At 44.1% G+C, this 15,134-nt stretch overlaps 1 protein-coding gene across 2 annotated transcripts in view; it reads right to left on the bottom strand.

Moving 5' to 3' along the window:
- Positions 1 to 15,134, bottom strand: part of SRGAP3 (SLIT-ROBO Rho GTPase activating protein 3) — a 241,093-nt gene that overhangs the window by 190,119 nt on the left and 35,840 nt on the right. The window lies entirely within an intron of this gene.

Genomic DNA, 15,134 nt, shown 5'->3' with positions numbered 1-15,134 from the left:
ATGTGCTTGCAAGAAACAACTTCAGGGCCAGCTTCCTGGATACACAAACTGCATACATACAAGCTACCTAGTGCCCAGCGCTCAGGAGGGTGCTTGGTTTGGTGCTCTGCCAGCGCTGTCTGGAAATTCGTAATAATTTTCAAATAAGGGGCCTTGCATGTTCATTTCGTACCGGGCCCCGCAAAGTGTGTAGCCAGTCCTGAATAACCAATATTTAATTTTAAGTTCCATGAAGGCAAAGACCGTATCTCTATCTATTCCCAGCACCTAGCATTGCGGCCAGCACAAGAAAGGGGCAAACTACATATGTATTGAATGAATAGGTGCAAGGAAAGGGAAGAAAAGAAGCCAGTCCCTCCTCTTCTCAGAAAGGCCTAAAACCGCCCTTACATTTTGAAGGTCATTCAAATGTAAAACAGGATCAGTCAGCAAGTGAGGATGAAAACTCACACACAAACAAGCTGGTAGAATAGGCCAGCACACAAAACCAAACTCCAGCCTGTAGGAAGGCAAGCAAGAGAAGGACAGGAAGCAGGCAGACACACTGCCCTCTCCCCAGATAATGGTATGCTTTCCACCGAAACTCCAGGCGACAGCCAATTTCAGAAAAGAGCACTAACCTGAATGGGATGCATTTTCCTTCCCATCCCCAACTAATATGTGCCCCCCTTCTTTTCCTTTCTAAGCCTGCTATCTCTGATCCCCAGCACCTCTCAGCTGCTAAAAGCCTGAAAGGTTTAATCTCCAAGAAGGATGCTCCAGGGCTCTGTTATCAGAGTTACTTAATTCTGCATTTGCCACAGGCTTAATCATCTGCGTCAGACCACACTCCTGTGACTCATGCACACACACTTGCTCTCTGGGAGCTGAAAGTTGTTATCACTTCATCAGCACCTCAGAAGCATTAATAAAGTGCAAATACGTAGTGGCAAAGGTGGCGGATGGGGAGGGTGTTCTCGGTGTTGTGTTTTTGTTTTCCAACACTGATGTTCTAGCAACACTGACTGAAATTTTAAAAAAAGAAAAAATCATGGCATTTCACCCCCACCAACAACTGAATGGCATTCATTTTCCCATGTTTCTTCTCTTGCTCATTTCACATCATTGTCATGACAATAAAAACGTCTACATGTTGCTATATCGCCTTCAGAGGCCTTGTTTCTAAGGACTGAGTAATATTCCATCAAATGGCTGTGACCATCTGTTAGGAACTAAATGCATGTGTCTGCCCCCATGCTCCTTTGTTGAAGCCCTAACCCTCAATGTGCTAGTATTTGGAGGTGGGGCCTTTGGGAGGTAATCAGATTCAGATAAGGTCATGATGAGGTGGGGCCCCCAGGAGAGGATTAGTGTCCTTGTAAAAAGAGGAAGAGACCAGAGCTCTGATGCCCACTTGCCTGTGCACACTCTCTCTTTCCCTCTCTCCCCACCATGTGATGATAGAGCAAGAAGGCAGTCATCTGCAAGCCAGGAAGAGAGCCCTCACTGAGAACCTGACCATGCTGGCACCCTCATCTTGGACTTCCCAGCCTTTGGAACGGTGAGAAATAAATGTCTGGTTTTTAAGTCACCCAATCCACGGTATTTTGTTAGAGAAGCCTGAGCAGACTAAGATGCCATCCAACACTTAGCTATTCTCTTCCTGTTGGACATTACATAGGTTGTGCCTTTGTTTGTTATTATAAGTATTGCTGCAATGATTATTTTTGAAAGCATGGAATCTAGAAGGGAGTAAAATTGCCTTCAAATTTTGGCTATGTCTTTTACTAGCTGGTGAGACCCTCAAGGGGAAATAATAGTATTTCCACCGCAAAGCATGGCTGATGAGAAAGTGTTTTATAAAGTGTCTAACACTCTATATGTTTCATTATGACTGGATGTGCCAAGCCCTGTCCAAAAACAATTGCAAACATGTGATACCTGTCCACTGGAAACCTGCCACTGAGAAAGAAAGCAGCTGGAGGTATTAAACAGAGGAACTATGACAAAAAAGAAGTAGGAGGCCAATATTACTCTAGACATTAAAGTACAGATGTTTAAGAAAAAAATCAAGGCTTCAAAAAAAGGCCTTAGGAACTACAAAATGCCACATAGGTTACAGGTTGGCTAGTAACCATGAAAATGGCATTTAAAAGCAAACTGATTAGGGCGCCTGGCTGGTTCAGTCAGGAGAGCATGCAACTCTTAATCTTGGGGTCATGAGCTCAAGCCCCACGTTGGGTACAGAACCTACTTAAAAAAATTTTTTTAATAGTAAATAAATAAAAGCAAACTGATTAAAGCAGGGGCTGATAATATGGCAGTTACATGCAAGGCATCATTTATGTGCTTGGATGAAAAAAGAGCATTAGCCAGAAAGGTAGTAAACTGTGCCCTTTGAGGATTAGAGCCATGAACCATGAGAAGAAAATTATTTGTCCTTTAAATGTCACAATATATGTTGTTTTTAAGATAAATAAGCTATATTATCAAAACTAAAATTGTCTTATTTGAATATACTTTATGAAGACCCTATTTACCACAAGGATTATTGTGTTCAGTCAGTAAATATTTATTGGTGCCTATGACATGATATTATGCTACGTTCTAGGATAAATAGAAAGATGAAGAGGATGAGCTCCCTGACCTCAAGGAGCACATAAAAGCCCATGATTAATGTGAGTTGTGCTGTCCTATAAAAGTACCTGCAAAGTGCTATGGAAGAAAAGGAGGAAGTTAATCTGCCCAATAAAAGGGTGTTCAGAAAAGGTCTCACAGTTGAAGCCATTTTTGATCTGGATCTTATTGGATAAGCAGTTTCCCAGGCAAAGAAGGGGAAAAACAAACAAATAAACAAACATGAATATGTATGTGCATCCCTGAAATAGAAAGCCAGAAGAAATTCCAGAACCCCAAAAGACAGAGTTCCAGACCACATTGCTTGGAATAGTGTAAAGTTACCTGCATCATCAATACCTGTAATGTTTGCTTCAAATGCAGATTCCTGGGCTCCACCCCAGACCTACTGACATGGTGGGGTCCAGCAGTCTGTGCCTCACTAAACTCCTCAGGTCACTCTGACACATGCCAATGCTTAAACCAGTGATACCAACAACAAAATGATACTTTCAAAGCACAATTCAAGTCGCAACTGCCCCCTGAGATCATCAGCCATCAATGGTTTAGAAATGCATCAATGAAGGCCATGGAGCAGGAAGAGGGGTGAGCATGGAGGTATCTCCTTCAAGTCATTTCCAAAGACTGTCCCCCACTTCCCTGCCCTTGACAGCCAGCCAGTGCTGGTCCAGATAGATATATTCTCTAATCAGGCAGACACCATTCTTTTGGATTAAAATTGGTTTTCCAACAGGAAGGCTCAGTGACAACAGACCAAACATGAAGGACAGTGACAGGAGGCAACCATGGACCACTCTTGTCCCCTCTCGACCACCACCTCTACCTCTCACAAATCAGGCTAGTATACCCCAAGACCCTGAGTAAGGAAAGGGGCAAGGAAGCTCCTCTGATGTCCACTGGTGGTGACTGAACCAGTGTTGAAGCTCAGGTGACGGAAAAGCCCGGAAGCCAAGGCAGATGTTCAGCCAAATTAAGTGGTTCCAGGAGAAAATGAAAGCTTGCCTGCCCAGACATCTGGTGTCCATTAACCTCCTAAGCAGAACTGCAGCAGAGCCATCTGCTGGAACAGACTCTCAGGAGGCAAGGAGCTTCCCCCACCTCTGTGTGCCTTTGCACGCTCCCAGCAAAGACTTGGCCTCAAGAAGGGAGAGAAAGACACTGGCCCATTTACCTTCAGGGCCCTATAACCAGTTCCTCCCAAACTTGGGGGCCAGCAGAGAGAACGGTTGAGAGACCCCCACCATGGGGCTCCAGTCAAAGCACTAGATGTTAGCCACCAGGGGAAGTGAACTGATGTCAAGGACAGCTTATTCAGTATCAAATGCATGAAACACACAAGGGGATGCTGTACAAGGATTGTGGGTGCTACTGGAGAACCCTGATTTCTGAGTGGCGCAACTGACAAAGAAAGAGGGGAAAGAAACTAACATTTAGTTAGGCAATGTGCTAGGCATTTTCAGATACATTCATCTTATTTAATCCCTACACCTCTATGCCCTAGGTGCTATTATTTGCATTTTACAAATGACAAGGCTGGAATTCAAACTCAGGTCTTCAAAACTTCCAGGAAAAGTCCAATGCTTCTGTCAGTGGATGACTGTGCCACAAATTAAGCCAGTTTTTTTGGTTAGGAGGATGGGTGGGAGGGATGGGGGAAGGGCTGTTACAAAGGCTATTTGTGCGGCTCTAACAAAAGATTATGCACGGATGGGGTTTGCTGCCTTTGATGCTTTTGAAGATGACCAGACTAAGGCTTGAAATGTATCCATGGAAACTGGTATGGTGGGAGCGGAGGCCAAATTAGCTCACCCTTGCAGCAGTTGGGCTGGGAACTCTGGAGACTGTTCCTTGATGAAGAGAGGGTGGTCTCAGCTCCCACTTCATCTTCTGGACTCAGCCTCTCCTGTCCCCACAGCTGGACCACCTAAAGGCTCAGTCTCCTCCCAAGACACCAGCTAATCCAAACACCAGGCTTTCTGTGAAGTCAAGCCTTAATCACCCTCTGAGCCCCCCGTTCCAGGGGGCTGAAAACTCACCTGAGGAGGCCCCAGGACAAGCATAACTCTGACTTTCACTATCCATCCCTGCTCTGGCAAAGACCTGGGCCCTCTCCATGACCCTTACCTGCAGCAGAGGTTTACCGCCCCTGTTCAGACCTCCAGATGGAAACTGCCCATCTGCCTCATCCTTGAGCCCTCTCCTAGATTCCTACCCCAGCTCCGTCCACCCCTTCGAAACTCTTGCTCAGTGGGAAGCCCCAAGCTGACATTCTGCCTGATTCACCACTGAGCGTGCAGGCCTTTGATACTGGGTCTCACAGCGTACACCTCTATTTTTTCTCCTGCCAGCGTACGTTCCCCACTCGAGAACCTCGGCACTGTTCCCCGGCTGCCTGCAGGGTTGGTGGCCCACAGCCTTCAGCTGAGCCTCTTTCCAGACAAGCTCTAGAGGGTGAAGAAAGCATATGCCTTAGGGAATGACTTAACCTCTGAGTCAGATTCCTATGATAAATTGCTAAATGAACACTGGGGCTGTTATCCTTGAAGCTACCAGCATGTTTAATTATCTGATTCATTGAACAAATATTTACTGAAAACTTACCACATGGGTTCATCCCTGCAACTCCATTTAAAAGTCCCTTCCTCCAGGAAGTCCTCCCAAATCACCAAAGCTGGGATAGATCACTTACTTCTGTGTTCCTGCAGCCCCTGACTTTACCCTTCCCTTAGCTCTTGTCCTCTGCATTGTAATTACCTGCTTTTAGCCTTTCCCCTCCATTGGGCCATGAGCTCCAAAAGGGCAGGAAACGTGTTCACTCACCTTTGTATCCTCCATGCCTAGCTCATGCCTGGCACATAGTAAGGGCATAAAAATATTTGTAAACTAACTCACTAAGTCATTAGCAAGGTGTCAGAAAAAGCAAAGATAATATCCTGAGTTCACACAGCCCTTTAAAATATGCAAATTGGGGGCACCTGGGTGGCTCAGTCGTTAAACGTCTGCCTTCGGCTCAGGTCATGATCTCAGGGTCCTGGGATCGAGCCCCGCATCGGGCTCCCTGCTCGGCGGGAAGCCTGCTTCTCCCTCTCCCGCTCCCCCTGCTTGGGTTCCCTCTCTCGCTGTGTCTCTGTCAATTAAATAAATAAATATAATCTTTAAAAATAAATAAATAAAATGTGCAAATGGTTTTCATAACCACGGTCTCATTTGGTCCTCAGAAAAACTTTGCAGGGTAGGCAGGGCTGGAACTGTTTTCTCATTCTACAGATGAAGACCCAAAGACCAGGATGTGCCAAAGTGGCTTACACCCTGATGGAGCCAGGTCTCCTGACTGCTCAGCTAGTGTATCTCCCTTCCATCTGAGCCTCCCCAACCAAAACAGGAGGAAGCAGACCTCACATAGAATTTGATGTCTCTAGGAAAGGCTTACTTCCACCAACCCCAGCCTGCAGGGTTGGTGGCCCACAGCCTTCAGCTGAGCCTCTTTCTAGACAAGCTCTAGAGGGTGAAGAAAGCATATGCCTTAGGGAATGACTTAACCTCTGAGTCAGATTCCTATGATAAATTGCTAAATGAACACTGGGGCTATTTAGACCCCAAGGCAGAAGATCACATGTGACAAAAATCCTAGGGAGCAGGGCCTTCTGTGCCACTCAGGAAAAGTGGAGAAGGGTCTGCCTGGATGATAGAATACATTAGTGGAAACCTTAGGGCGCGGCCTCTCAGCTCTGGGCAGCTCACTGGCCTAGGGGAAGCCACACCCCCCACACTCCCACCTAGTCTCCTGCACCCTGCGGCTGGAGCTGAGCTGGACCTATCTCTGCTTCCACGGGATTCGGCTCTGAACTTTATCTCTATTTCTGTTGAACACTACACTGCCTCAGCTCCCTGAATATCCTATCGGTTGAGAGATAAAATGAGAGAAGAGGGAGGGGTACGTACACAAAAGCTCTCTTCCAGCTGCAAAATAGAAATTCTTTTCTCTCCTGCCCCATAGGGGGAAAAAATTTCACCCAAACACTGTACCAAACGGATCTTAACTCTCCCTAGGGTCTGGGTTTTTTTTGTTTTTTTTTTTAAAGACCTAAATGAAAGCATGGTTTTTCCCTAAGGAAACTGTGATAATACAATTAGCGATACACAGAGGCCTGAGCTGGGAAATCGCCTGCCCTCCCCACCCCCCCACTCCCCACCCCCCACCCCCACAGCCCCAGCCTCCGTAGGAGTTAGGCTTTGAAATGAAGAAATCTATTGTCACTGGGGAACACGGAGCTAAATCACAAATCCCAGCAGAGTGGCGACGCTGAAACCTCCCTTTGTAGAGGGAACTGGGAGGCTGCACGTTAATGGCTGGACGTTATTTGCGGCAAGACTGAACCTATTCTCTCGGCTTGTTTAAGCTTCCATGGGCATAAACATTGATCACCATTTAGACTGCAGCACCTTAGTGATGTAAATCATTTGTCCGCCTGGAGCTCTGGGAGAATCTCCTTTCAGACCCTTAACTAAGCGTGGGAGGAACACCCAGAAAATTGCTGAGCCTAGGCTGAAAATGCCCAGTGAAATCTAGCCCAGAGGTGTCCAATGAAAATATGAAGCAAGCCACACGTTTCTTTTCAAATTTTCTAGTAGCCACATTAAAAATAAAAGGAGGTGAAATTAATTTTAATATTTTACTTAATCCAATACATCCGAAACATTATTACTTCAACAAGCAACCCATATAAAAATTATTATGGAATATTTCACATTCCCTTTATTCTGTACGGTTTTCAAAATATGAGTGTATTTTACATGTACTGCATGTCATAATTCAGACTAACCACATCTCAAATGCTTGGTAGGCTGGTGGCTACCATATTGGATACCATAGCTCTAAAGTTTGCAAAATATATCTAATTTGAGTTGTTTTTTTTAAAGTAGGCTCCACGTGAGGCTTGAACTCACCACCCTGAGATCAAGACCTGAGCTGCAATCAAGAGTCAGAAGCTCAACCTACTGAGCCACCCAGGCGCCCCCTAATTCAAACTTTTATAACAAGACCCCTGAAGTAGGCATTAGCATCATCATTTCATAGATGAAAGAGTTGAGGCTCAGACTGAGTAAATGAGTCGGCCTCATGTAAATCTAGAATTTATATCTCCTGCCTCCTGGTCCGGAGTACCTACCATTTCCCACCACTTATACAAATCAGGATCAAAATTATGGCAAAGATAAGTCCAGTGCTTACAGAACACAAGTACATGATTACTATAGCCAGAGGTGGAAGCAACCCAAATGTCCATCAGTGGATGAATGGATAAACATGTGGTAAATGCATACAGTGGAATATTATTCAGCCTTAAAAAGGAAGAAAATTCTGTCACATGCTACAATGTGGAGGAACCTTAAGCAGTGAAATAAGCCAGTCACAAAAAGATAAACACTGTGTAATTCCACTTATATGAGGTCCCTATCCTAGTCAGACTCATAGAGACAGAAAGTAGAATGGTGGCTACCAGGGCCTGGGGGAGGAGGGAACGGGGAGTTAGTGTTTCATGGGGACAGAGTTTCAGTTTGGGAAGATGAAAAAAGGCTCTGGAGGTGGATGGTCGGGATGGCTGCACAAGAAAGTGAATGTACTTAATGTCACTGCCCTGTACACTTAAAAAGAGTTAAAATGGTCAATTTTATATTTTACCACAATTAAAAAGAATCACCTATAAAAGAAAAGCAGGTGCTCTGCTAAACTCCATGAGCATGATCACATTTCATCCTTACAACAAACCCACTTTGTAGAGCAGGTGTGATTATCTGCATTTTAATGATGAGGAAGAAAAGGCTTACATATATTAAGCAAATAGTTTAAGATCCCAGGGCTAGTGAGTGGCGGAACCCGGATGTGAACTCAGGGAGTCTGATTCCTGAGCCCGTGATCTTAAATAATGATGTTCTCCACGAAACCTCTCTGATTGTCCTCAAAGAGAAATAGAAATAATCCAGGGAGGAAATGGAAATGACATCTGTTATCATCTATTCTCAGCACAACAGTCATGAAACCCCCTTGGAAACATGGACTTCATAGTATCACTCACCTGCTCCAAATCCACCTGCAATAAAACACAAGATCTTTATTCCCTGCCCCCAAGACCCTGCAGGATTATGGCCCCTTGATGCCTCCTCAATCTCTTCTCCCCCTTGGCCCATCATGTTCCTGCCACCCAACTTCTCCACCTTTCTTAAACCTGCTAATGCCCAGGGCCTTGGCCCCTGTCATTCCTCCTTCCTGGGATGCCCTTCACTGACATCTGTGTAGCCAGTTCCTCCCTTCATTCAGGTCTTTAGCCAGAGGTTCCCTCATTCCAGAAGGCTTTTTGTTCCCTGTCTCTAAAAGAGAACACTTACTTGCCCTCAGCTCGACACTCTCCATCCCCCTATTCTCTTCATTTTCCTTCACAGCACCCACCATTACTTGATATTATGCATTTTTCTGTCTAGTTCATTGCTATCTGCCTCCCTCTGCTGAAAGGCAACTCCAAGAGGGCAGGGAGTTTGCTTTGTTTACTGCTGTACCCTTTGTCCCTAAAGTGATACCTGGGACACAACAAATGCTCAAAGAACATTTGTTGAATGAATGGATGACTGGATGGATGGATTCATTGAGTACTTCAGTCAATCCTCATATAGGGTGACCAACAACCCTGGCTCACCAGTAAGTAAAGGCATTCCCAGGATGTGAGACTTTCAGGGCTGGATCTGAGAATCTCAGGTCCAGAGATGAAGGAACAGGAGCTCTAACCAAATGAACTTTGAATTTCCTACCAGCAATCTAATTTTATAACCCCATGGTTTCCAGTCCTTAAAGCCACACACCTACATGGTGGAGATATAGAAAGATTGTGCTTTGGGCGTAACTGGACTTGGTTTGAACCCAAGATCTGCCATGTAATGCCACTAGGCAAACCATTCAACCTCCCTTAAATCTCAGTGACTTCACCTATAAACTAGAGTAAGTAATCCCAGCTCAGGGGGCTGACTGTGTGAGAATAGTCAGATCATCCATGTCCCATGAATGGGTCCCCCTGGGAAGCAAACTCCAAGATGAGACCATCACATGGAAAGTTTTTTAGGGTGTGCTCTTTGTTTCAAACCCTGTGGAAGGAAGGAAAAGGAAGTAGGACTGGGTAGAGTGAGAAGTTGGGTCCCAACAGTCCCAGTGGAGGCGCTGACATTTAGAGGGCCCTTCACAGTTGTCCCGGGTTTGGGGGAGGGAGCAGGACCTTCACACCTGCAGCTGAGAAGGGGGTGTAATCTTAAGCTACACAGCTCTCCTCAGCAGAGGCAGTTCTCCAAGGGGGTCAACACCTGAGGGCTGTCAGCCGACAGAACCCCCAGGACCTAAGGATAAGTCCTTCAATCCTGAAGAGGATCCCCTTGTCTGCCAAACCATGCAGCACATATGGTAAGTGCTCAACAATGCTCTTGTTGTTGTCATTATCTTAGGACATAATTCAAGGCCAGGTCTATATCGCTGCAAAGTCTGTGCTCCTTCTGCTCTGACTCCCAGCTCTTTAGCTGAACCTCTCAAGTCACTGCCTCTACTTTAGTTCAACTACTCTTTGAACAGATCCCTCTTCCCTACCCAGACAGTGAGTCCCCTAAGAACAGGCTCGATTCATCTTTGTGCCCCCCTCTCACAGTTGCCTTTGGCACCCTAGGCTTCTTGAGTAACAATAAATGAGCAAGAGTATGCCCATCTTTTCCCAGATCCCCAAGATTTTTATGTATTTTGACCATATTCTTTCTAGGTCTTCAATATCCTCAGACCTATCCAGGTTAGCCTAGGATTGCCCAGGGTCAAAATATCCCAGGCAGAGGGCGCCTGAGTGGCTCAGATGGTTGAGCATCTGCCTTCGGCTCAGGTCATGATCCCAGGCTCCTGGGATCGAGTCCCGCATCGGGCTCCCTGCTCCTTGGGAGCCTGCTTCTCCCACTGCCTCTCTCTCTGTCTGTCTCTCATGAATAAATAAATAAAATAAAATAAATTAAAAAAATAAATATCCCAGGCAGAAAAATGCCCACCAAGAAACCATTTTGACTTCAGAGCTAGAGCTTGAAGCACCTCTCTTCTTCCATTATCCCAACCTCCCTCCATTGGGCCAAGATCTAATTGCCAACAGCCAGCTCATTTCTGACATGTAGCAAACAGAAAAGTCAGAAGGGTCTTAGAAACCCATCATCTACTCTTCCTGCCTCAACTCCCCAGACTACTGCAAAGGCATGCCTTCTCTCCTCATTACAAGAAAAGAGAAGAGTTTTGGGGTGTTAAGAATAGAACCCACAGATGTTGCCAAGTCCCTTTCTAAAGCCCTCTTGAAATATCCTCTTATTGTCCAAAGCTAAGTCAATTCATGGAATGCTTTAGGAAGGGATAATGAAAGGAGTTCTAGTTAAGCACACGTTCTGGTGTCAGGTGAACCTAAGTCTGAATCCCGGCCCCAGCATCTGCTAGCTGTATGACTTTGACCAAGTTACTTAAAAGATCCCTGTGACTTTTTCCATGGGGAAATAACTGTACCTCTCTCACAGAGTGATTGCAACGATTAACAACAACCAATGACATATCGTATGCATTCGATTCATGTCAGCTGTCATAATTATTATTAGCAAGGGGCTGGGAAGCAAAACATGTCCAGATTTAGTTCTCAGGCTTTGCACTTATATGTGAAGGCTATGCTTATATGACACCAAAACAACTACATAAAGAGTGGGGAAAAATCTCTTAACTGTCCAGATGTTTGGTAGATGAAGCGCATATAACGTCCCTCAGCTTTCTCCCCCATCAACATTTTACCTTCCTCACCTCCTTCTGGGGATATTATAAATATCTCAGTGATAGTTGTAAAATGTTCACAGATTTTTTTTTTGTCCCTAACAGATATGATTACTTAAAAATGTAAAACATGTGTATGGCACAATGACCATGAACAGAATTTTTGAGGGGGAAAAAAAAGGGATAAGCAGAGGAATGAAACATTTGCAGTAGATTTTATAAGCAAAAGGTCAATTTCCCAAAATACAAAGAGTTATTTCAAAGCTATAGGAAAAGAAGCAACTCACTGGAAAATTGGGAATAGACAAACAAATGGTCAAAACCTCTCTCATAATAAAAGAAATATCAATTAAAATGACAATAAGACATCTTTCATTTATGATATTAGAAAAACTAAAATATTCATTCTTGCCTGCACTGACAAGTACAAGGGAAAATGGTCACTCTCCTGTGCTGCCAGGGGCAGGAGATAGAAGTTGGTGCGGCTTCTGGAAGACAGTTTGATGCTAGCTATTGAAATGTCAAATGTTTACAACTGTTTACTAGGAACTTCCCCTTCTAAATATATATCCTCCAAAAACATTCACACATATGCATAAAGATATATGTATAAGGATGTTCAATACAGGGGAGCCCAGCTGGCTCAGTCAAAAGAGCATGCAACTCTTGATCTCAGGGTCATGCACTTGAGCTCCACGTTGGGTGCAGAGATTACTTAAAAAAAAAGGATGTTCAATACAGCATTATTTGTTCATCAAAAACAAACAAACAAAAAAAGCAACAAAAAACAAGTAAATGGCCACCAGTGAGGTTTGGCTGAACACAAAATGGAAATGTGTATAGGCACTCAAGAAGAATAAGACATAGGGGCGCCTGGGTGGCTCAGTTGGTTAAGCGACTGCCTTCGGCTCAGGTCATGATCCTGGAGTCCCGGGATCGAGTCCCGCATCGGGCTCCCTGCTCGGCAGGGAGCCTGCTTCTCCCTCTGACCCTTCCCCCTCTCATGTGCTCTCTGTCTCTCTCATTCTCTCTGTCTCAAATAAATAAATAAAATCTTTAAAAAAAAAAAAGAATAAGACATACATCCACATAGAGACCCAAATGTCCACAGCAGCATATTCGTACTAGCCAAAAACTGGTAACAACCCAAATATCCACCAACTGGTAAGTAAACAAAATGAAGAATATCCTAAAATGTAACACTGTTGAAAAGGAACAAAGGTCTGTCGCATGAATGAACCTCAAAAACACTCTGTTAAGAGGAGCTAGACACAGAAAAATACACATTTTTTATTCTACTTATATGCAAGCCCATAAAAGGCAAATCTATAGAGACAGAAAATAGATTAGTGGTTGCCTGGTGACAGAGATGAGGACGGGGAGTGACTGCAAATGGGCAAAAGGAATATTTTAGGGGTGACAGAAACATTCTAAAATTGGACTATGGTGTTAGTTGCACAATTCTGAAAATTTACTAAAAAAGTCAATTATAGAGGTCAATGAATTAAAACAGGTGAATTTTATGGTACATAATTTATACCTCAGTAAAACTATTTTAAAAATAAAATGAGATAAATCAATAAATTCTCACAGGCAAAGATGTCCAAGAAAAACTTAAATTTTCCTAGAACAAATGAAATAGTATGAATAATATTATACAATTGTTAAGGCAATCATAATATATATTAGTATACACACAGAAAAAATTCTGTAGGAATATATAGGAAACAGGTTAACAGTGGTATTCTCTCCAGGAGGCAGGATTATAAGAACCTTTTACTTTCTTTATGGTGCACTTCACATATATATGATTTTTTTTAGAACTAGGTATTTTTGCTATATGTTTGAACATTTTCTTAACAAAGTATTAGGGGGAAGTGGGCATTACTTTTATAATCTAAAAAAATACAATGTAAAAATTAAAATAAATAGGTAAGGAAAGCAGTGTTGTTTTAAATGGACTCTGTTTTGTTGATACTGCTGAGTCCCAGTTAAAAATGCCACATCTGGTCACAAGATGTATGGAATCTCTTTCTCCCAGCTCCACCGCAGCCTGGAAAAAAAAAAAATCTGAAAACCACCCATCTCTGTCTTTCTCTCATTCCAAGCTCCCCAAACAATGACTAATTCTGTTTCCCAGCCAGCCACCTTAAAGCTGGGAAGAGGAATGCCCTGGAGAGGTGTATCCCCCAGTGTTAACCTATCTATGGATACCTTGGCTTATAATGCAATTTCTTTTGAGTTTGGCTAGTCAAAAAAAAAAAAAGGATTTCTCAAAGGTTGATAAAAATAATCTGATTATTCATTAAGCTGAAGAATGACATCAAGGGCCTAAGGACCCCATCAAGATACAGAGACCCCAGGAAGGCCTCACCTATATACCTGACACGCCTCCCTGTCTTGAGTTCTCTTAAGCTCAGACTCTGGAAGCTCAAAAACTTTAGTATTTTCTTAACTTTTACTGAAGTGTAATAGACATACAGAAAAGTGCCCATATTTTTTTCAAAGATTTATTTGAGAGAGAGAGTGAGAGAGAGCACGAGCAGGGGGAGGGGCAGAGGGAGAGAGGAGAGAGAGAATCCTCAAGCAGACACCCCTGCTGAGCATGGAGCCTGACGCGGGGCTCAATCCTTGGACCCAAGATCATGACCTGAGCCAAAATCAAAAGTCAGATGCTCAACTGAGCCACCCAGATGTCCCAAAAGTGTACATATTTTAAGTAGAGTTTTTATGAAGACTCCAAGTCTCAAGGATAAATCTTTCCCTTTATCAATGGAAACCACAGTGCTACTTTTTTTTTTTTTTTTTGCTTCTCCTAATCAGAGGTGAATGAAGGAGCTGTGCTAATCATAACCCATAGCCACGCTGGTCCCATATCCCTGAAAATCTGGACTGAGATGTGTACTGTGGGTGGTGGTTTGTTCCCTAACCCCAAGAGGTGCTTCCAAGTCAGGTGCCAACATCTCATGACTCAGAGTAGAGGGGCTGAGATCAGCCCAAGCTTCCCCAAAAGGAAGCTCTCCAGCTGTTACAAAGAAAGAAAGATGGAGTGAACTCTATTAGACTATAAGCTTCATGAGGGCAGGAAGCATGTCTGTCTGTTCATCAATATAAACCTGCTACCTGGTACACAATAAGTAGTCAATAAATATTTGTTAAAAGAAATCCTGACTGACTCGAATAATTAAGGTGAAGACAAACCCTGGAAACCAGGCCACAGAGCAGAAACCCCAAGAGTTTTGGGGAGGGCTACTGCTAAACCAGATGGTGCCTTGGTGCCAGTTAGAAAAAGACAGCCCCTTCTCCTGCTGATTTAGCTCCACACCAGAGCAAATTGCTTGTTGAGCAGAGTCTGGACTGGGTTTTAGGCCCTCCTCTCAGCCAGGTGCCCTTGCGTAGGGGACAACCTGCCCTGCCATCTGGGTGGCCCTGTGTTGGTTATCACTGCTGCTCCTTGTGCCCATTGTCAACACAAATCATGTAGACTATTCCTTGCCAGGTTTCTGGGCAGATGCCCCGTTTGTCCCCAGGAAAGTCTGACCTGAAGTGAAAACCAAAGGCTTAGAAAAATCTTCCTATGGTCAGTAAATGTTTGCTTATTTTCTTGAAAGACAGAGACACAGTGAGAGAGGGAACACAAGCAGGGGGAATGGGAGAGGAAGAAGCAGGCTTCCCACCAAGCAGGGAGCCCGATGCGGGGCTCGAT

The sequence above is a fragment of the Neomonachus schauinslandi genome, chromosome 1 (assembly GCF_002201575.2).
Source record: "Neomonachus schauinslandi chromosome 1, ASM220157v2, whole genome shotgun sequence".
Taxonomy (NCBI): domain Eukaryota; kingdom Metazoa; phylum Chordata; class Mammalia; order Carnivora; family Phocidae; genus Neomonachus; species Neomonachus schauinslandi.
This window is presented reverse-complemented; position numbering and strand designations above follow the sequence as displayed.